At 40.8% G+C, this 23,601-nt stretch overlaps 1 protein-coding gene across 2 annotated transcripts in view; it reads right to left on the bottom strand.

The window, feature by feature from the left end:
• Nucleotides 1-23,601, bottom strand: part of LOC106092683 (uncharacterized) — a 169,890-nt gene that overhangs the window by 108,646 nt on the left and 37,643 nt on the right. For both annotated transcript variants that reach the window (XM_059368718.1, XM_059368720.1), the window contains one exon: nt 4,234-4,267. The gene's annotated coding sequence lies outside the window, so the exon portion shown is untranslated. The remainder of the gene's footprint in view (nt 1-4,233; nt 4,268-23,601) is intronic.

Raw genomic sequence — 23,601 nt, 5'->3', positions numbered from 1 at the left:
TCAAACGTGTATGCCGTTTTGGGACAAAACTGGACTGCAATGATAGGTCTTTGGTAGTAAAAATTTCCAAATTTTGCTTATGAACATTCCACTAAGGAACAGGGGCAGACTTCTCACCTATCAATGAGTGCAGTTCGATTCAAGTGTAAGCTCAATGATAAGGGGCCTCCTTTTTATAGCCGAGTCAGAACGGCGTGCCGCAGTGCGACACCTCTTTGGAGAGAAGTTTTATATGGCATATTACCTCACAAATGTTGCCAGCATTAGGAGGGGAAAGCCACCGCTGAAAAGTTTCTCTGATGGTCTCGCCAGGATTCGCACCCAGGCGTTCTGTGTCATAGGCGGACATGCTAACCTCTGCGCTACGGTGGCCTCCTTTGGTAGTAGAGAACATATATATCCCTCCAATTTGGGTTGGCATAGGCATAACCTATGGATCTATTTGCTTTGTGATATGATCTTTGAGCTTTGTGATATAACTTTGAAAGTAGATTACAAACACGCTAAACAAATCAATAAGTGTGGATCTGAAATGAGCCCATGGCCTTAATGACTTGATAATTTGAAAAAGCAATCTATTTTAAAAAAACAATTTTAGGGCGTAGCGAAGCGCAACGGGCCAGATAGTAGAAGCTTCAAATAACAAGAAGTAAGAGCGTGATAAGTTCGGCCGGGCCGAACCTTATCTACCCTCCACCACGGATAGCATTTGTCGAGTTCTTTGCGCGGTATCTCTTTGTCGCCAAACAAAGACTAATGAATAAGATCTGCTATGCTATTGGCGCTATATCAAGTTATAGTCCGATTCCGACCATAAATGAAGTGAATGCTGAACATTGTAGAAGTCATTGTGTAATATTTCAGTTCATTCGTATAAGAATTGTAGGGGCTCAAGAAGCAAAATCTGGAGATCGGTTTATATGGGAGCTGTATCGAGCTATAGATCGATTCAGACCATATTGGACATGTATGTTGAAGGTCATAGTAGAAGCCGTTGTACAAAATTTCTGCCCAAACGGATGAGAATTGCGCCTTCTAGAAGCTGAAGATGTCAAGATCCCAGATCGGTTTTTATGGCAGCTATATCATCGGTACATAATCGATTTGCCCATATTTGGCACAGTTGTTGGAAGTCATAACAAAACACCTCATGCAAAATTTCAGGCAAATCGGATGAGAATTGCGCCCTCTAGAAGCTCAAGAAGTCCAGATCCCACATCGGTTTATATGACAGCTATACCAGGGTATGAAACGATTTGAACCATACTCAGCACAGTTGTTGGAAGTGATACAGAAACATCACGTGCAAAATTACAGCCAAATCGGACAAAAATTGGGGGTTTTAAGGATTCAAGACATCAAATCGGGAGATCGGTTTATGTGGGAGTTATTTATGTCAGTTTATAGACCGATTTGTACCATACTTGGCATAGTTGTTGGAAGTCGTAACATAACACTATCTGAAAAAGTGTAGCCAAATCGTGCAAATGCGGCTTCCAGGGGTCGCAAGAAGTCAAATCGGGAGTTCGGTTTAGGTGGGAGCTATATCAGGTTATAGACCGATTTGGACCGTATTTGGAGCTATATCCAAATATGAACCGATATGACCCTTTTGCAATCCCCAAGGAACTACATCAATAATAAGTATATGTGCAAAATTTCAAGTGGTTAGCTTTAGGCGTTCGACCGCTATCGTGCTTTCCATAGGCGGATGGCTAGATCGATGGCTGAATTTTTCTATAGTCTCTTTTCCTCGATGTCCTCACAGCTTCTGCAAAAGTCGTTGCTGGCAATCTTCAGTCTGCCAGCATGTTTTCCAATTAGACAGTGACCTGTCATGACAGACACAATGAGTGAGATGTCTGTTCTAGCCAGTAACAGCAAAGCGGTAGACCTCTTCAAGACCTCCTCTTTGTGACCATTTACCATTCGTTGTCCTTCCTTGTTGTTGTCCTTGGGTTGCCCAAAAAGTAATTGCGAATTTTTTAAAAGAAAGTAAATGCATTTTTAATAAAACTTAGAATGAACTTTAATCAAATATACTTTTTTTACACTTTTTTTCTAAAGCAAGCTAAAAAGCTGATAACTGACAGAAGAAAGAATGCAATTACAGAGTCACAAGCTGTGAAGAAATTTGTCAACGCCGACTATATGAAAAATCCGCAATTACTTTTTGGGCAAGCCAATATATTGTTAATGGCTATATTCCAAAGCAGAGGAGACAGAACACCTCATTGAGGTGTTCCTGTGCTGACCCATATTTTTAGATCCAAAGATCCCAAACCTGCCGTAATGCATCTTTTTGTTAATAAGTTATTAATTATTTTTTTTTTTACGTGGAGTCGATGCCTAAAAACTCCAACTCCTTCATGATTGACGTCGGTTTTCCACGAGGTGAACATCTGTGTACCATATAAAGAATTGGAATTTTCAAAAAATGGAAACAATTTTTTAATTGAGTCAATTTAAAATTAATTGAAAATTTCAAAAACGTCTATTGTTTTTTTATAGAATCAATTCAAAATTTCAATCATTTTTTTAGTTGGACGAATTAAAAAGTTAATTGAAAATATCAAACATTTTTTAAATTGGATCAATTAAAAAATTAAGTAAAAATTTCAAAATTTTCAATAATTTTTTTTTAATTGAATGTGCAATCTTTTTAATTGAAAATTTACAATTATTTGATTACCATTTTCGTGATTGAAGCAGTTTCAATTAAAAAAATAATTGGAGCAATTAACTTCGTGTTTGAAACAGATTTTTTTTCTGTGTAGAAAAACATTGTTCGCCTTTAATTGCCATAAAAGGAAATTGTTGAGCTCATTACAGTTAAATGTAAACCATTTGTAATCAATAAAATTCCAACCACAATTGACTCATTTTATTCATAGAGCGGAACAACAAATAGCAATGAAATGGAACTAGTGTTCCAAAAAAAAAAAAGCAACAAAAAATAATTGAAACATGTTTAGTTGCTATAGCCAAGGCTTCGGCAAAATGTGGTGCAGTAAAAATAAAATAATATTTTTGATGATTATATTCGCCACACTATACCATCAGGTAGGTAGGTTTATGGCGACCATAACGGAATAATTTTCATTATTTTCATTTGTTATGTCTTCCAGTATCTCTGCATAGTTTACTCGGTTCAACAAATGATCTGCAAGATACATGACAAGAATTTTGTCAACATTACACTGTGTGAAGTGAGATTGGATAAACAGAAAGTGCCTAGGGTATACCTTAGCATGCAGCTTTTGCAATTGCCCGTCACAAATTGTGACATACATGTTGAATTGATAAACATCGATAGATCCAGGAAACCCAGTGTGTTGTACAAAGGCGATTGGGATGCCTGTGCTTTTATGAAGCGCAAAAGTCGTTATAAACTCTTGGAAATGTTGTATAGTCCAGCGGTACCCTATACCGATGTTAATCACACATGTCCTTACAATGTGAGTAAGCTAGGCTAAGTTGGCTGAGAAAGTTCTAACTTTTGTTGGATTTTCCATTTCAGCATGACATACATTTGTTAGGTTATCCGGTGGTTAAGGTCAATGTACCCCTACCCATACCAAGTGGACAATATCAAATGAAGGGAAAGTTTGCAATAGATAAAAAAGTACGGCATGAGATATGGGTAACAGTTAAAGCTTCATAGACTGCAAACAAAACCAGAAACATTCCAATTTTCATCAATAAAAAATGAATCGTGGGCAAACCACAAACATAAATTCACATTTATATCGATTATTGAGTAACAATTAAGAATGAGTTAAGTTCGACCAGCCCGAACTTTGTATACCCACCACCTCGGATATATATTTTAATCTCATTTCGTCAAAATCCTACATTAATATATGGTACAATCTGAGCTAAGCAAGGCGTGGACGTCGAGTAATAAATGCACTTTATATGTGTTTATTTCGCGGAGCGAAATAAGAAAACGTCCCCTCCACTCAACGGTTCAAACAATAATCCCTGCATATCCAGAATATCCAGAATGTGGAAAAAATCCTTTCACTGCCACATGTACCAAAATCATCAATTTTATGTCTTTTCACTAGAATTTCCAGACTCTATTCTGAATTCCAATTATTTTCAGAAAGTTCACTTAGCGGTTTGTCCTTGGAAAAAATTACTAAAATTTTATTTTTAGAAAAAATTTCATTGATTTCAAGACATTTTAAGAATAACTGTTAAAGAGCATTACAATTTCGATCGACTTACCTGGACATATTGGTTGTATAAATCGGCAAGTAATCTGAAAAAATTTAATTCAAATAAATTAGTTAAGAGTCATAGTTTTTGAAATAAGTTAGAGATGTTCAGATAAGGAAGAAATCAAATTGCTCAAAAACTTTGGAAAATATAAAAAAAAACAAACAAGCAAAAAGGTGTGAAATTCGGCCGGGCCGAACTTTGGATATACCCCACCTCTGGTATCTATGTAAACCCCCTTTCGTCACAATGCGGTGAAAATTGGATAACTTTGGTACCCAAATTCGTTCACTGTTCAATTTTGTAGAACAAAATATTGGTCCTTTTGGCAGTTATATCTAAACATAAACCGATCTGAAGCATATAGAACACAGATGTCGAAAAGCCTAACTCTAAGTCACTGCGTCAAATTTCAACGAAATCGGATAATAAATAGGTTTTTATTGGGCCAAGATTTTATACCGGGGATCGTTCTATATGGCACCTATAACCAAATCTGGAACGATCTGGACCAAATTAAACAAGGATATAATAATCATCCTATTTTATTATAACTCCACTGCGATATCTGTAGTTATATCTTAATAGGGGCTGGTCTCCATCATATTTGTTGAGGCTTTTGATGAAAACCCATTTTCCACGGGATACGAAGGGACTGACGGAGACACCGGAATCTTGGAATAATAACGTTGATCAAAGGTTTATAATAACGGAATTAATGGTGAAGGAATCCTTGAGGAGCTTCAAACCATTTAAGTCACCCGGACCTGATCGAATATTTCCGGCGTTACTGCAGAAAGAGACAGACTATCTTGCGCCTTGTCTGGGCAAAATTTTCACAGCGTGCCTAGGACTTTCATATACTACGAAAGCCTGGCAGGAGGCAAGGGTGGTGTTTATACCCAAGCCTTACGTCCTTTCTAATCAAAACCATGCAATGTATTGTGGACACCATGATAAAGAGTATGACATCCAGCGAACTGCTCAAATACAAACAACATGCCTATGTCAAGGGAAGGTCGATGGAGACTACCCTGCACGAGGTTGTGCATAAAATAGAAGAATCCTTCGATGCCAATGCGGAGCGACACACTGATCCAATCCTTAGAACAGTACCGGGTAGATCCGGTCCTTAAAGACTGGATAAACCATATGCTAAGGAATAGGTGGATAAATTGTGTCCCATGGTATAAATATAAGGGAGAAAGTGGCACAGGGCACGCCACAGGGGGGCATTTTATCGCCACTCCTATGGGTGAGCACCATAAATGACCTATTACGTATGCTGACTGAGGAGGGATTTGAACCCGTCAGCGACGCAGATGATGTTATAATACTTCTAAGGAGTAAGGATCCGAACGAGCTATGCAGAAGGGCCGAAAGGGTCTTGCATATGGCATAGACTGGGCTAGACCCAAAGGTCTCAATGTTAACCCAGAGAAGACTGAAATATGCCTGTTCTCGAGGAAGACGAAGGTGGGCCAATTTAACGTACAACGTTTCCTCAATAAGACGATTACGATATCTGACAAGGTCAAATAATTAGGTGTGATCTTGGATAGGAAACTGAATTGGAAGTGTCACATTCAGGACGCAATTCTCATCCGATATGGCAGAAATTTTGTACATCGGCTTCCCTCATGACCTTCAACATACGTGTCTTATATGGTCTGAATCGATCAATAGCTTGATACAGCTCCCATATAAACCTATCTCCCGATTTAGCTTCTTAAGCCCCTACAATGCGCAATTCTTATCCGAATGAACTGAAATATTACATATATCTGCAATGGTTAGCATTCATTTATGGTCCGAATCGGACTATAACTTGATATAACTCCAATAGCATAACAGTTCTTATTCAATATTCTATGTTTGTGTAAAGAGAGATACCACGCATAGAACTCGACAAATGCGATCAATGGTGGAGGGTATATAGGATTCGGCCCGGCCGAACTTAGCACGCTCTTACTTATTATTTTAATACCCTGCACCAACACTGTGGTTCTGATCGAGATATAGCTCGGTTCAGATTAAGATATAGCTCCCATATTTATAGTTCATCCGAGATGGCCTTTTAAGGCTGTAGTAACCATAGTAACCAAGTGTTTCATCCCAAGGTCTGTGCAAAATTTCGTCAAATTTGGTGCAGATTAAGATATAACTCCCTTATATATCTTTCATCCGATGTTGCCTTTTAAGGCTGTAGAAGTCACAATATTGGTCTAAAATTCTTTACCATACTGCCGTTTTTTTTAAGCCTTCTGGATAGAAATCTCCCAAATTTCGAAGACCATTAAAATAATTTAGGATTTTATTTTAAATTTAAACAAACAACATTTTAATAGGTAAATAATGATACAATAATTTTAACATTTATAATAATTTTAAATTGATCTGAGATTAATGACCGCTGCCTGTTAGAAACTGGATATAATAATAGTTTTTTTGTATTTTATTGAAAATATTTCTTTACGTCGCCTAAAATAGACATTTGGTTTATCGCAATTATTTCTAAACTTATACAGCTATCTGAGGGATAATCATCCAAGAATATGGGGATACTTGCTAAACAAATCTTTTTACTCTTTATTCTGAAACTATTCTATACCAATCAGGTAGGTTTCCTATGTAAATACCTTTACAGGTCCTTAAAGTAGTTTCCATTAAATGATTCCCTCGATAGGTTCTTTCCACCATAATCACCATCGCTGAAGCCAACTGCACCAGCCATAATGAAAGCTTTGCCAAATTCACTGTGTGTCAACTAAAACGTGGTGGTTCACAAATATCAATGTTTTCCACAAACCTACAACTTTTGCAATTGCCTCTTACCAATTGCAAATTTCGACTTGAATTTTTACATTTGATCAACTCGAAAAACCCCTGGCCACTATACAATGCCACGTGGGATTTATGCGAATTTATGCAACATCGCCAACGTTTCAGATTTTTGGCAATGACCTATAGTTTCGTTGCTGATTACACAAATTTCAATCATTCCTGTCCTTTCAACGTTTGTACTACATAGAGCAGCCACTACATACAAGAAATTAATGTAAAAATTTGTTCTCCATCCCCTATAGCATGATCTTCGTATCCTAAATGCCCCACTGGCAAAACTTAACATTCCCATTCCCTTGCCAAATGGAAATATTCGCATGAAGACACTCTATTTGGTAGACGACAAGGCGAGCTTTGAAATAAACTTTATAGTAACAACGGTATAAATTGAAATGCCTACAGGATCGACCATCCAAGCTATGTTAAATCTAAGAAATATAACTCTCTTCCACAAATAAAGCTTCTAAGGTTTGAAGCGTTGAGTGTAGTGGACAATTTGTTATTACACTCCTCAAGAATATTCTGTAACTCGAAATGGGAAACATTGGATACCAAGAATTCCCTCAGATCCTGAGTCCATACTTGGGAGACTAAGGGACTGTAAGTCCATTCTTTCAACCACCAACTGGTGGATTGGATGAAGCTGATGACGACCGAAGACATGCAGTCTTCATACTAAACTCCGTCTGTCACACAGTCCTCAACAAGTCTGAAGGAGTTGTATCCTACATATAATAAGTTGGAACTGAAGGTGTATAGAAGCGATGGGGCTGGGGTAAACCGAGGACGACTCAGCAGTTGTTGCTGAACACTTGTCTATCACCCACATCTCTAAAGTCTGGTGGATTACAGAAGACTGAAAATCCCCCTGGCATGATCGAAACCGGGGGGAAGGCGTCAAAACGGTACTCAACAAGCCCTATATGAGTGGGTCATCCGTTGGGATTGGGCTAAACGAATCCTCCAACGTGGAAAAATGGAACTTAAAAAGTACTTCGACAGCAGCAGCTAGTGAAGCATCTAAGCTAGAATCGTCCACACCGCAAGTGCCCAATGTCCTGAAGAAGAGTGGCTTTCCACTGCTTTCTCACGTTCCCCTGGATGCGCAAGGAAACTCATCATGACAAGATCGAACGAATCTTGTGAGGATAAACTCCTGGTGGACTCAGAATACGAGGCTAAGGCAACAGTGGTGGAAATTCTGAATTCTGACTTTGGTCCGGTTTCTACAGTTAACTCTCTACTATTCTAAGGCCGCTTCGGCGGCACTAGGTTAGGTTGAAAAGAGGGTGGGGATATTATTCCGGCTTGGTGTGCGCTCTAAATACTAAAAAGTAACCTCGAAAAAGAAAATCCAAGCCAGGAGTTCCGTGCTACTTATAAAATCCTTAGTTTTTTTTCATACCAGACCCCTTAGTTGGTTCATGTCTGGTATTGTTTCCCCACCAAGTTCCGGTGTCTGCTAATTGCAAAAGCCCGGCAATGGCATAGGAAATAATCCACTTGAACAAACTCTCCAGCGGTGAGTTGGGAGGGGGCGCATATGGAAGTCCCCAATATTGTGTCTCTCTCCTGTTATTATCATACACTGGTCTGGAGAGCAGCTGGTCTTCCAACGGTCGCTCACTTGCCCAATCTGGACGATATTCAACAAAAAGGTTTAGAGGGGTACTGAAACTCACTGTTTCAAATTTCATCGAAATAGGATGAAAGATCCTCCTTTTATAGGCTCATTACGCTATATCAGGAAATCGGTCTATCAGCTGTCTGTCAGCTATCCAAATATGGCCCGCTCTGGACGATATTCAACTAACAGTTGTAGAGGTCTATCGAAACACACTGTTTCAAATTTCATCAAAATTGAATGAAAACTGCTCTGTTTATGGGCTCAATACTCTATATCGGGAAATCGCTCTATATGTCAGCTATAACCAAATATGATCCAATCTGGATGATATTCAACAAACAGGAGTAGAGGTCTATCAAAACGCACTGTTTCAAATTTCATCAAAATCGGAAGAAAAATGCTCCTTTTATGGGACTAATGCTCTATATCGGAAGATCGGTATATATGGCAGCTATATCCAAATATGGTCCGATGTCGACAATATTCAACAAACAAGGTTTAGAGGGGTCCGCCCAACTGAAGCCATATCGGTTCAGATTTACATAAACCGATCTCCCGATTTTACTTCTTGAGCGCCTAGAAACCGCAATTTTTGTTCGATTTGGCTAACATTTTGGAAGTGGTGTTCTGTTATCACTTCCGCAATTACTTTTTGGGCAACTCAATAGACCGATCTCTCGATTTAAAGGTTCTTGGGCTCATAAATGGCGTATGTATTGTCCGATTTCGCCGAAATTTGGGACGGTGAGTTGTGTTGGGCCCTTCGATATCTCTCTTCAATTTGGCCTAGATCGGAATTTGGTCCAAATCGGACCATATTTCGATATAGCTGCTATGGGGCCATAAATTATGCATTTTTTACCGGACTATGATGAAAGGTGGTTTACATATATACCAGAGGTGTTGGGTATCCAAAGTTCGGCCCGATCGAACTGAATGCCTTTTTACTTGTTTTTATTTCTTTCGGTGCTGTGTATTCGTTTTTATATGCATGTTATTCTACAATCTGAAGGAATCACAAGCATTGTCATCCATCATACAGTCCACTCATAGCCTGGGAGGTGTTGTCATCAAATTTGAATTTATTAACTTCATCATCGTCGTTCACCTACACATTCCGTTTGTATAAATTTTATTGGAAGACTCCCGCCCACACCTCTGCAGGGAGATTTATGATAACCGATTTGAACAATACTTGGCACAGTTATTGGAAGCCAGAACAAAACACTTTGGACGAAATTTCAGACGAATCGGATAACAATTTCGCCCTCTAGAGGCTCAAGAAGTCTAGATCCGAGATCGGTTTATATGGGAGCTATATCGGGTTATAGACCGATTTGAACCATACTTGGCACAGTTGTTGAAGGTCATAACAAAGCACATCATGCAAAATTTCAGCCAAATCGGATTAGAATTGCGCCCTCCAGTGGCTTAAAAAGTCAAGATCCCACATCGGATTATATGGCAGCTTATAGCTGCCATATAATCAAAACATGGGCCGATATGGCCCATTTACAATTCCAGCCGACCTACACTAATAAGAAATACTTGAACAAAGTTTCAAGCGCCCAGATTTACTTCTTTGAAAGTTAGCGTGCTTTCGACAGACGGACGGACACGAGTGTCGAGTTTAACGCAGATACCTGCCATCACGGCCCAAACCTACGAGGCTCAAGGCCCAAGGGTGAATACAATGTGTCTACCAATGCCCCCACATGTGGTAACCCACACATGAGTACCAATTTGATCCCACGTATTTGGACGTGTTCACCTCCTTGGTTAGGAGCGGAGCACTACCTTAAACTCCTTCCGATCTATGGGTCACGGTACCTGGTTGAAAACGCAACTCCACGCCGAGCTTATGCTCTATGCATCAAACATACAACGGGACGATATACACAAACAGGACACGGCAGCCCTCAGGGGCTACGCTACATAAATCTGCAACAACATGGGACTTAACAATCAACGCGGCCATCCCCACGGGTGACCGAACACAACCACAACAGCTACGGGAACCAACGATGGGCAAACACCGCTGCATCTACATGGGCAATGCAGGTGCCAGGCCATGCCATTCGCAGCACCAAATCACTCGGTCGCACCAGCACAGCAACACCTCGTCATGAATAACTAGCGTGTATTCATCCCTACACTAAGTCTAGTCCGCCTCCTAAGAAATACCTCTCGGGAAAAGTGGCAAGCCTTGCAACAGTCGTCTTGTCCTCAAGGGCCCTACTGAAATCCCACTCCCCCTCGCTAATCCCCATCGCGCCTAGATCTTTTTCGTAAGTCACCCGACCATTGTCACTGTTCGTCCATCTAGTTCTCCACCTATCATCAAGACGCTCCAAAAGTAGTGCCTTGAATCGTCTTACATCCCCATCTGCAAGCTCCGAAGCGGTGAGCCAATCCTCACGCACTAACGGAATTCCCTTTTTCACACTATACAGAACTGCCATGTAACTTACGAGTAAATCAAGCGGGGCGCGCCAAGCAATACCTGTAGTGCATCTGTCGAAACAGTCCTGCACACAGGCAAGCAAGCAAGCCAGCATCGCCACCCTCTGACAACAGAGGATCTTCTTTCGTCCTAAGACTGTCGCAGCAATTCCGTGCCATACAGGCGCTCCATAAGTTGCGCAAGCAATAAATAGACCAACATATATGGACCGAACAACGCGACGACTAAGACCCCAATCGCTTCTCAGAACACGCTTAACCATACCCGCTACTCCTCCTTCATCCTCCTTCATCATCTCCTCCTTCACCCGAAACATTCTCTCCGAAACAGTCACTCCCAGATATTTTTCGAGTGCTTCATTCCTGATGCTAGCTCTACCAGATCGAATCGTGGGTGGACGATTCCGCGAGAAGATGCCCTTGAGCAACATTGACACGGTTTTGTCCTCCGCGACGTCAACACCAACACGATCGCTCCATTCGCGGACAATGCCCATGACAAGCTCACCGCGAGTTTCCAGAGCAAGTCTGGAATCTCCTTCAACCAGGATGAGCAGGTCATCCGCATATGCACTGATTTTGAAGAACTCAGCGAGACGTCCCAGCAGGGGATCCATCATGAGGTTCCATATATATGGAGCACAGATGGAGCCCTGAGGGCAGCCACACTGAATATCCTTCCAAAGCGTATCGCTAGCACCAACCACGCAAGCTCTTCTATCACAGAAGTAACTACGCCAGAGAGAAAGTTCCCCACAACCTATTTCGCCTAACCTCGTGAGTACACTACGCCATGAAAGGTAATCAAAAGCGCCTTTGACAAATATGCCAAGGACATATTTGGCGCTCGATTCTCTCACACATTTCTGCACGTGGATCCAGGCATCCACAGTGCTCTTTTCCTCCCGAAAGTCGAACTGGTACGGAGAAGTACGGACGGACAGACAGACGGACGGGCGAACGGATATGGCTAAATCGAGTAAAAATATCCAAATTGGAACCTCAATTGTACATCGTTGTGATGTGGACCTCAACGCTACCTTGGTATTGTGATTGCAAAACAGGTTTTTCTATCCCTAGTCTCTCATTATATCAATGCCCCCTATATCACATTATTCTCACAATTGCTGTGTACCTTCAATAAATCATCTTCGGGTTAACTCAGAACGTTCTTCAGCAGGAGTAGAAGGCACTCGATGCCTTCCGGTTTCGAATCAAAGACTAAGCCTAGGTATTTCATCTCTTACTACAACTGCAGAGTAGTACAGTCCATAGACGTGAGTCTTACATACGGTATTATATATTCGAGGGAATAGCACCGGGAGCTCCATCATTCTTGGGTTGGTCCTCAACCCATTGACAGTCTTCTCAGTGACTTTTCCTCGAACTCGCTGATGGTCGACAAAAACTCGTCTCGGTTCATTAGCACTACATCTTTGGCATATGTGATTTGTTTCATCCATCCTTCTTTGCTGAGATTCGAAAGGACTTCGTTTATTATGAGATTTGCCAGCTATCCTGCCACACACACTGTCATCTATTTCCCCATTGATTATCATGCAGCATAACTTATTATTCCTCAAACGGAAGATATTCTGATGTACCGCTTGTGCCTTGTAGCTTGGCGACTATCGATCCTATCTCCATGATGTGAAATGCCCTCTCGATGCTTACGATAGCACCCATGTGCTCTCCTGTAGTTGAAGAGATATAATGACCACTTCGGTGAGAATCGTCTCCACCGAACTATTTTAGACGAATGCGTGGTGTGCCCCACTGAAATTCTGCGGTGTCAATCCCTCCCGCACCACCAAGCCTATCAGCCTTTCACGAGTTGTTAGCCGGAACAGTGACAGACCTATAATACTTTGTCATACTGCCATTTATTTTTACCGCCTAGGGGATGATAATAACGCTGATTTTTCGAAGCCCATTAAAATAATTTCAAATCTTGTTTTAAACTAAAACAAACAACATATTTATAGCTAAATAATTATGCAACAGTTTCAAAGTTTTCAACAATTTTTGATAGATAAGAGAGTAATTACCGCTGTCTGATGGAAAGTGGAAATGTTATAGAGTTTTTGTAGGTTATTGAAAATATTTCTTTACGCCGCCCAAAGCACACATTGGGTCTCACGAAATTATTTCTAAACCTTTAGAGCAAACTGAGGGATATTCATCCAATACTAATGAGGCGCCTTGCTAAGCAAATCTTCTTACTCTGGATTCTGGAACTATTCTTTACCAATTAGGTCGGTTGCCTATGTAAATACCTTTCAAGATCCCCAAAGTAGGTTTCATTTAATAATTGTTTCTCTAGGTTTTTTCTACCATCATCACCATCGCTGAAGCCAACTGTATCAGCCATAATGAAAGCTTTGCCAAATTCACTTTGTGTCAACTACAACGTGGTGGTTCACAAATATCACTGTTTTCCACAAAGATACATCTTTTGCAGTTGCCCATTACCAAATGCAAATTTCGACTTGAATTTTTACATTTGATCAACTCGAAAACCCCCTGGCCATTATACAATGCTACGTGGGATTTATGCGATTTTATGCAACATCCCCAACGTTACAGATTTTTGGCTAAGACCTATAGCTTTGTTGCTGCCTACACTGATTTCAATCACTCCTGTCCCTTCAACGTGTGTACCACATAGAGTTACCAATACATACAAGAATTTAATTTAAATGTATTTGTTCTTCATATCCTATAGCATGATCTTCGTATCCTAAATGCCCCACTGGCAAAACTTAACATTCCTATTCCCTTGCCAAATGGAAATATTCGTTTGAGAACTCTCTATTTCGTTAACGACAAAGCGACCATTGAGATTAGCTTTAAGGTAACAATATTGTAAATTGAAGTGCCTACAGGATCGACTAAACTGTGTTTAATCTGAGAAATATGGATTTGTAACACAAATAAAGCTTCAAAGGTTTGAAGCATTGAGTGGATCGGACGTCTTGTTATTTCGCTCCGTAAGAATATTTATTGTGACAAGGACAGCCACGATTGTGTTATCCTTTAGGTGGCTGATGATCTGTGTCTTTTTCCAGTGGAGCGGCAGATCTAGAGCCTGGGATTTGGCTTAGAATGGAATCCAAAGTTCCAAAAGCTATGGCGGTGGTATCAGGCCGTAGCATGTAGTTTCACTAGACAACGGACGAGTGGTCAGCAGGGGCTTTTAATGAAAACACCTGGTTCGAGTCATAAGGGCAAGACCGAACCTATTTTATTTTCGCATGCCTATAACTTGCCTAGGCCATCGGCCATCTCTGGCAAAATTCGCTCTTTAAAATGTTGGAATAGTAAAAGGCGCATCGCTCTCAGGTTTATTGAGAGGCTTAATGCGAATGATCCTAAAACTCTCGATAAGGAAATATGCTGCCCCAAAAGGCCCAGGCTACCCCCATAAGCTACGCATCTGGATTCAACTGGAGGGCATCCCAACCCCAAAAGAACTAAGGCAAACAATAGTAATACGGGTCCTAGGGACAGTTTGGTAATGATAGTTGTCGATAAGGGTGAGGAACAGGGCTGCATATCCAGGAACAATTGGAATGCGTTAGGCAATGGACTATCATCTGTATACACCCACGTCCTTGCGGAATTGCCTGCGCCTCCTCCTGATTGTGAAAATGCAGGCTGCGGATCCAATACAACCAAATTGCTTTCGGCGAACAACGTTCAATTGGAATGTATCGTTGCGCCCTAATAAAAATTGTCGAGATCTGGAGGATGTGCCTGTAAGAAAAGCCATCGGTTTGATGTTTAATCCTTTGGTGAAATTTTCGGACTTCATTCTGGCTCCTGAACATTTCGATTCTTCTTTTTGCCGAAGAGATGACAACAGATGACAACGGCATACTCCATTCAACTGACACAACTGCTTGATGAAAGCACTCCCTGTCTCGTTAGTATAGCAGCGATATTGCAAACCATTGCCCTCTCCATGGAAAGAGCCGCTATATTCGTACTTGGGTACCGGAAAACCTCCCCCAAGGAATCCATGGTATGCCCAGGAGTGCCAAAAATCTACTGAAGCCAAGAATGCGGCATACATGGCAACATTACAGGAGAAGTATCGGGAAAAAAGGAGAGAGGAGCACTCCCTCCCTGTATTTTCCATCCTTATTTCCGCATTAAAATGGGCGTGACAGCGATCATATTCCCTTTCTAGGCGCTCGTAGAAAATTATCATTGGCCTATTCGTCCTCATCTTCTGTCAGGGTATGGGCGCAAATAAAGCTGATGTTGAAGAATTTGGCCTTTATGCAGATTGTGGCTGGCCTCTCATGTGTGTGGCTAGCCTCTCATGTGTGTGGCTAGCCTCTTATGTGTGTGGCTAGCCTCTCATGTGTGTGTGGCTAGCCTCTCATGTGTGTGTGGCTAGCCTCTCATGTGTGTGTGGCTAGCCTCTCATGTGTGTGTGGCTAGCCTCTCATGTGTGTGGCTAGCCTCTCATGTGTGTGGCTAGCCTCTCAAGTGTGTGGCTAGCCTTTCATGTGTGTGGCTAGCCTATCACGTGTGTGGCTAGCCTCTGGAAATTGTGGCTTCCAGGGTCTCATGAAGTTAAAGATCGATTTGAACCGTATCGTGATTTCGATAGACGGACATGGCTAGATCGTTTCTTAGACGAATATTTCGAGGTGTTACAAAATGATACAAAATTTTGAGGTCGAGAGACGCGGATTAGAATTATATTTTAGATACATGGTTTCTTCAGAGAAACTTCTTATTATTGTATGTAGTTTACGTTTTTATACCCTCCACCATAGGATGGGGATATACCGATTTCGTCATTCTGTTTGTAACTACTCGAAATATTCGTCTGAGACCCCATAAGGTATATATTTTCTTGATCGTCGTGACATTTTATGTCGATCTAGCCATGTCCGTCCGTCTGTCTGTCGAAAGCACGCTAACTTCCGAAGGAGTAAAGCTAGCCGCTTGAAATTTTGCACAAATACTTCTTATTAGTGTAGGTCGGTTGGGATTGTAAATGGGCCATATGGGTGCATCTTTTGATATAGCTGTCATATAAACCGTTCGTGGGTCTTGACTTCTTGACCCTATAGAGGGCGCAATTCTTATCCGATTGGAATAAAATTTTGCACGAAGTATTTTGTTATGATATCAAACAACCAAGTGTGTGCCAAGTGTGGATCAAATCGGTTCATAACCTGATATAGCTGTCATATAAACCCATCTGGGGAATTGACTTCTTGAGCTTCTAGAGGGCGCAATTCCTCTCCGATTTGGTTGAAATTTTGCTTGACGTATTTTATTATGACTTTCAACAACTGTGTTAAATAAGGATCAAATCGTTCAATAACCTCATATAACTGCCATATAAACCGATCTTGGGTCTTGACTTCTTGAGCCACTAGACAGCGCAATTCTTATTCGATTTGAATGAACTTTTGCACGAAGTATTTTGTTATGATATCTAACACTTGTGCCAAGTGTGGTTCAAATCGGTCCATAACCTGATGTAGCTGTCATATAACCCGATCTGGGGACTTGACTTCTTGAGCTTCTAGAGTGCGCAAATCCTATCCGATTTGGCTGAAATTTTGCTTGACGTATTTTATTATGACTTTCAACAACTGTGCTAAATTAGGTTCACATCGGTTAATAACCTCGTATAGCTGCCATATAAACCGATCTTGGGTCTTGACTTCTTGAGCCACTAGACAACGCAATTCTTATTCGATTTGAATGAAATTTTGCACGAAGTATTTTGTTATGATATCTAACACTTGTGCCAAGTGTGGTTCAAATCGGTTCATAACTTGATGTAGCTGTCATATAACCCGATCTGGGGACTTGACTTCTTGAGCTTCTAGAGTGCGCAACTCCATCCGATTTGGCAGAAATTTTGCATGACGTGTTTTATTATGACTTTCAACAACTGTGCCAAATAAGGTTCAAATCGGTTCATAACCTGATATAGCTGCCATATAAGCCGATCTGGGATCTTGACTTCTTGAGACTCTAGAGGTCGCAATTATTATCCGATTTGCCTGAAATTTTGTACAACGGATCCTCTCATGACAATCGACATACGTGTTTATTGTGGTCTGAATCGGTCTATAGCCTGATACAGCTCCCATATAAATCGATCTCCTATTGGTTGCCCAAAAAGTAATTGCGGATTTTTTAAAAAAAAGTAAATGAATTTTTAATAAAACTTAGAATGAACTTTAATCAAATATATAATTGCCATTTTGTTCGATAGCCTTTTGCCATCTTCCTGGCAAATTTAGTATTCCACGCTCACAGAACTTCTGGTCTTTATCTGCCAAAAACTGAACCAAGTGCGATTTTATAGCCTCATCATTGCCGAAAGTTTTACCATTTAAGGAGTTCTGCAAAGATCCATATAAATGGTAGTCTGATGGTGCAAGGTCAGAGCTATATGGTGGATGCATCAAAAGTTCGCAGCCAAGCTCATTCAGGCGAGTGACCAAAGATGTGTGCGGTCTAGCGTTGTCCTGGTGGAATATTACACCTTTACGATTGACCAATTCTGGTCGCTTCTCCTTAATGGCTGTATTCAATTTGTCCAATTGTTGACAGTAAACATCCGAATTAATCGTTTGGTTCCTTGGAAGCAGCTCAAAATATACCACACTCTTCCAATCCCACCAAACAGACAGCATAACCTTCTTTTGATGGATATCAGCCTGTGAAGTGGTTTGAGCTGGTTCACCATGCTTGGACCATGATCGTTTTCGACTAACGTTGTAATCTCGTAACTTTTTAGCAACCTGCTCCGCGTTTTTTCCTTTACGGAAATAATAAAGTAAAATATGACGAAAATGCTCCTTTGTGGGCTCCATATCAAAATTGACGCCAAACAAACAAATGTAAACAAAATTTTGCGCACTTCTTTTCTAAAGCAAGCTAAAAGTAACAGCTGATAACTGACAGAAGAAAGAAGGGAATTACAGAGTCAAAAGCCGTTGAAAAAATTTGTCAACGCCGACTATATGAAAAATCCGCAATTACTTTTTGGGCAACCCAAAGGGTCTCCAACATATAATTAATTTGTGGTGCGAACCGGACCATATCTTGATATCGCTCTAATAGCAGAGCAAATCTTTTGTTTTTATTCTTTTTTTGTCTAAGAAGAGATGCCGGAAAAAGAACTGCATATCAACCCGGCCTAATATATATTCTTGTTCGTCTCGACATCCTGAGTGGATGTAGCCATGTTCGTCCGTCTGTCGAAATTACGGTAGCGGTCGAACGCGTATAGCTAGCCGCTTCATATTTTGCACAGATACTGAGTATTGGTGTAGGTCTTTGGGGATTGCAAATGGGCCATATAGGTTCAAATTTGGATATAGCTCCCATATGAAATTTTGCACATAGTGTTCCGTTAATGACTTCCAATAACTGTGATAAGAACAGTTAAAATCAGTCAAGAACCTGATATAGCTCCCATATAAACCGATGTCGCAATTTGATTTCTTGAACCCGTGAAAGCCTCAATTTTTGTTTGATTTGGCTGAAATAACTGTTATGACTTCCAACAACTGTGCTAAGTACGGTTTAAATCAGTCAAGAACCTGATATAGCTCCCTTATAAAAAGATCTCCCGATTTGACTTCTTAAGCCCCTGGAAGCCTCAATTTGCATCCGATTCAGCAAAAATTTTGTACCTGGTGTTCCGTTATGACTTCCAACAACTGTACTAAGTACGGTTTAAATCAGTCAAGAACCTGATATAGCGCCCATATAAACCGATCACCCGATTTGAATTTGGAAGCAACAATTTTCATCCGATTTGGCTGAAATTTTGCACATAGTTTTCCGCTATGATTTTCAACAACTGTGCTAAGTATGGTCGATATCGGTCTATAGTCTGACATAGCTCCCATATAAACCGATCTTCCGATTTGAGTTCTTAAACCCTGAAAGCCTCACTTTTCATCCGATATGACTAAAATTTTGCATGTGGTGTTCTATTATGACTTTCAACAACTTTGCCAAGTACGGTCCGAATCGGTATATAACCAGACATAGCTTCCATATTTTGGCAGAATCCATGGTGGTGGATTCCCAAGATTCGGCCCGGCCGAACTTTACACGCTTTTACACACATTTTTGCTTACTAGCTACCTAGCTACCTGATACCTAGCTACCTGGGTAGCTACCTTTAACGGATGTTAAACCGCGGGGAGGTTTGTCTCCACATTTGAGGTTAAGGAAGACTAAGATAAGCCTGGATTTTACCAAGTCAAAACCAATCAAAGCCGTTTCTTGATTTCCAACATCCCCAATTCACCCCGCACTTTTGCTTGTTTAATTTACCATAATACTAGTCTACTCTATACCCCTAAGTTGGTTCCAGTCTGATATAACATCCGATGCGAAAAGGTGGGATCTTCCCTTGCGAAAACTGTGAGATTGAGAAATGCTTTAATGTCTTGTCGTCCTTTCTTTGTACACTGCATACAGCCTCGTGGGCCTACCCACATGGTCCATGGTCATATTGATTGGCGGATAGGATTATATGGAGGGGAGAGTGGTGCGATATTTATGCCCTACACCACTCCTATAGTACAGGGTACTATAACTTAGTGCATTTGTTTGTAACATCTTGAAGGAAGGGAGGTAGACCCCATTGATAAGTAAAAGGATCGACTCAAAAGCCCACATGGTCCATGGTCATATTGATTGGCGGATAGGATTATATGGAGGGGGGGAGTGGTGCGATATTTATACCCTACACCACTCCTATAGTGCAGGGTACTATAACTTAGTGCATTTGTTTGTAACGTCTTGAAGGAAGGGTGGTAGACCCCATTGATAAGTATACAGATCGACTCAAAAGCGCTTTTCGATTCAATTTTGGTATGTCCGCCTGTTCATGCCAGTTAATATATCCAAATCTGAATCGATATGGCACATTTGCAGTCCCCAAAGAATTACATCATTAAGATGTTTCTGTAAAATAATACTACCAGCTGTTTTGATTACCAGAGACGGATGGAGATACCTAAACTGACTAAGAATGTCAAGACGATCAAAAGTATATATATTTTTTGGGTTCGCAGAGCAATATTGCGAAGTTTTGGAAACGCAATGACTAGATTAGTAGTTCCCCCCCCCCCCCCACCCCTATCATTTGGTGCGGGGATAAAGCAAAATATTTATGCAATATATAAATTTTTACTGCAATTTTATAATTTTTTCCTCGTTATGGTTGCCTATTACGGCTTGGTCATTAATTTCATATATTCCTCATTAATCTCCCAAAGGGGAGCGATACGGACTGTTGACCATATTCCATTAAGCAATATCCCAAATCAAATCTTGTATATTATAATTTAAAAAATTTTCATGCCCCATAAAATAAAAACAACATTTGCCTAAAAGATATACAACGGCTAGTACGAAAAATGTGGAACTCGGCTTTGTTTTGCATTTTGATAATTTTTTACGCTCTTCAGGTCTGTTGCCATGCCCAATTTTCCAGAGCCTCATTATCAACATAAAATTTTCCAATAATTACTTTATTTGCAGGTTCACTGCGCCACAATGGCAATCGTTTCAGCTAACTGTAGCAACAATGACGTAGGGTATGCCAAAGTTACCTTATGCCAGTTAAAACGTGTTGGTACAAATGTAGCACTACTTTCGACCGCAATCCATCTTTTGCAGCCTCCTCTTGCTAATATCAAAATGCAAATTGAACTTTTTCATTTGACCAATTCGAAGAACGTTGTGGCACTTTACAATGCTACATGGAATTTATGCGATTTCATGAAATATCGAAAACGCTTTAAAGTGTTAGCAAATATCTATAGTTATGTTGCTGCCTACACTGACTTCAATCACACCTGTCCTTACAATGTAAGTATGATAATTAGGTTTCACTTAATAAAACCATTTAACCTCTTGCTCTTTTTTACTATGTATGTTAAGCATGACATACACATATCCGATGCCCCAGTGGGAAAGCTTATATTTCCTCTCCCCGTGCCCAAGGGAAATTTTCTGGTGAAAACTCTCTATTTGGTAAATGACAAAGTGCGTTTTGGAATGGATTTGATACTGAAGAGTATATAATTTATTTACAATAAAAATGTAAGGATGGGCCAGTTATAGCTATATCCAAAAATAAACCGATATAAACAAAATACGACACGGATGTCGACAAGCCTAACATAAGTCACTGGGTCACATTTCAGTGAAATCCGTTTATAAATGCGCCTTTTATGGGGCCAAGACTTTAAATCGAGAGATCGGTCTATATGGCGGCTATATCCAAATCTGGACCGATCTGAGCCAAATTGAAGAAGAATGACGAAGGACCTAATATAACTCACTGTCCCAAATTTCGGCGACATCGGTCAATGAATGCGCTTTTTATGGGGCCAAAACCTCAAATCTAGAGATCGGTCTATATGGCAGCTATATCCAAATCTGGACCAATGTGGGCCGAATTGAATAACGTTGTCGAAGGGGCTAACACAACTCACTGTCGCAAATTTCGCCGAAATCGTATAATAAATATGACTTTTATGGGCCTAAGGCCCTAAATCGGCGGATCGGTCTATATGACAGCTATATTCAAATCTGGACCAATCTGGCCCAAATTGAATTACGATGTCGAAGGGCCTAACACAACCCACTGTCCTAAGTTTCGGCGACATCGGGCAATAAATGCGCCTTTTATGAGCCCAAAACCTTAAATCTAGAGATCTGGAAATCTGGACCGATCTGGGCCATATTGCAGAAGTATGTCGAGATGCTTAGCTTAACTCACTGTTCCAAATTTCGGAAAAATTGGATAATAAATGTGGCTTTTATGGGCCTTAGACCCAAAATCGGTGGATCGGTCTATATGGCAGCTATATCCGAATCTAGACCGATCAGGGCCTAATTGAAGAAGGATGTCGAGGAGCTTAACACAACTCACTGTCCCAAATTTCGGCGAAATCGGATAATAAATGTGGGTTTTATGGGTCTTAGACCCAAAATCGGCGGATCGGTCTATATGGCAGCTATATCCACATCTGGACCGATCTAGGCCTAATTTAAGAAAGATGTCGAGGAGCTTAACACAACTCACTGTTCCAAATTTTGGCGACATCGGACAATAAGTGGGCCTTTTATGGGCCTAAGACCCTAAATCGGCGGATCGGTCTATATGGCAGCTATATCCAAATCTGAACCGATCTGGGCCAAATTAAAGAAGGATATCGATGGGTCGAACAGAACTCACTGTCTCAAATTTCAGCAAAATCGGATAATTAATGTGGCTTTTATGGGCCTAAAACCCTAAATCGGCGGATCGGTCTATGTGCCAGCTATATCAAAATCTGAACCGATCTGGGCCAAATTAAAGAAGGATATCGATGGGTCGAACACAACTCACTGTCCCAAATTTCAGCAAAATCGGATAATAAATGTGGCTTTTATGGGCCTTAGACCCAAAATCGGTGGATCGGTCTATATGGCAGCTATATCCAAATCTGGACCGATCTGAAGAAGGATGTCGAGGAGCTTAACACAACTCACCGTCCCAAATTTCGGCAAAATCGGATAATAAATGTGGCTTTTATGGGACTAAGACCCTAAATCGGCGTACCGGTCTATATGGGGGCTTTATCAAGATATAATCCGATAGAGCCCATCTTCAAACTTAACCAAGCGGATACGCGCTATAAAACCGCATTGAAATTATCAAAAATTCACTACAAAAATGGTGGAAATCTTGCAGTCACAGTTCGCAAAACGGAAGCATTTGAAAGTAGGCTTATCAGGTCCTTAAAGCGAATAATCAGTATGCCCCGCTCTCTCCAAGGTTATGGAGAGCATGGGTAATCACCATCTTCTGAGGTATTTAAAGTCTAATGGCCTTCTTAGCGATCAACAGTATGGGTTCCGCAGAAATCGCTCTACGGGCGACCTAATGGCACTTCTGTCGCAACGTTGGAGTCGCTCAATCCACCAGTTTGGTGAGAGTAAGGTTGTGTGAAGACTTGGGCAAGATAATTTAGATTGTCCAAGTATAGAAGAGATTTACGAAAATGTCAGCAGGATTACGACTGCACTGGTGGGGCCCTTCGAAGATAGTTGTGCTCTTCGGGAAAGGAAATCAGCCCAAGATAAAACCTGGATGACCCGAGAGATCCGCAATATTGGGAAAGAGGTCCGCAGACCTCAGACAGAGCACGTCGTAAAAAAGCGGATGTTTATTGGGATGTGTATTGCTCACGGCTTAAAGACTACAATAAGATTACCAGGGCGGCAAAACGTGCCTACTGCAAGCTTTTCTGCGAACAGGTCGATAGCGTTAATGACCCCGCCAAGCTACAAAAGTTTCTCTCAAAAACCCATGTCAAACTGAAACTTTAGTAGACGACATGGGAGTGATGTTGCAGCTTTTGATGAAAACCCATTTTCCACAC

This window comes from Stomoxys calcitrans, chromosome 5 (genome assembly GCF_963082655.1).
Source record: "Stomoxys calcitrans chromosome 5, idStoCalc2.1, whole genome shotgun sequence".
In the NCBI taxonomy this organism is placed as follows: domain Eukaryota; kingdom Metazoa; phylum Arthropoda; class Insecta; order Diptera; family Muscidae; genus Stomoxys; species Stomoxys calcitrans.
This window is presented reverse-complemented; position numbering and strand designations above follow the sequence as displayed.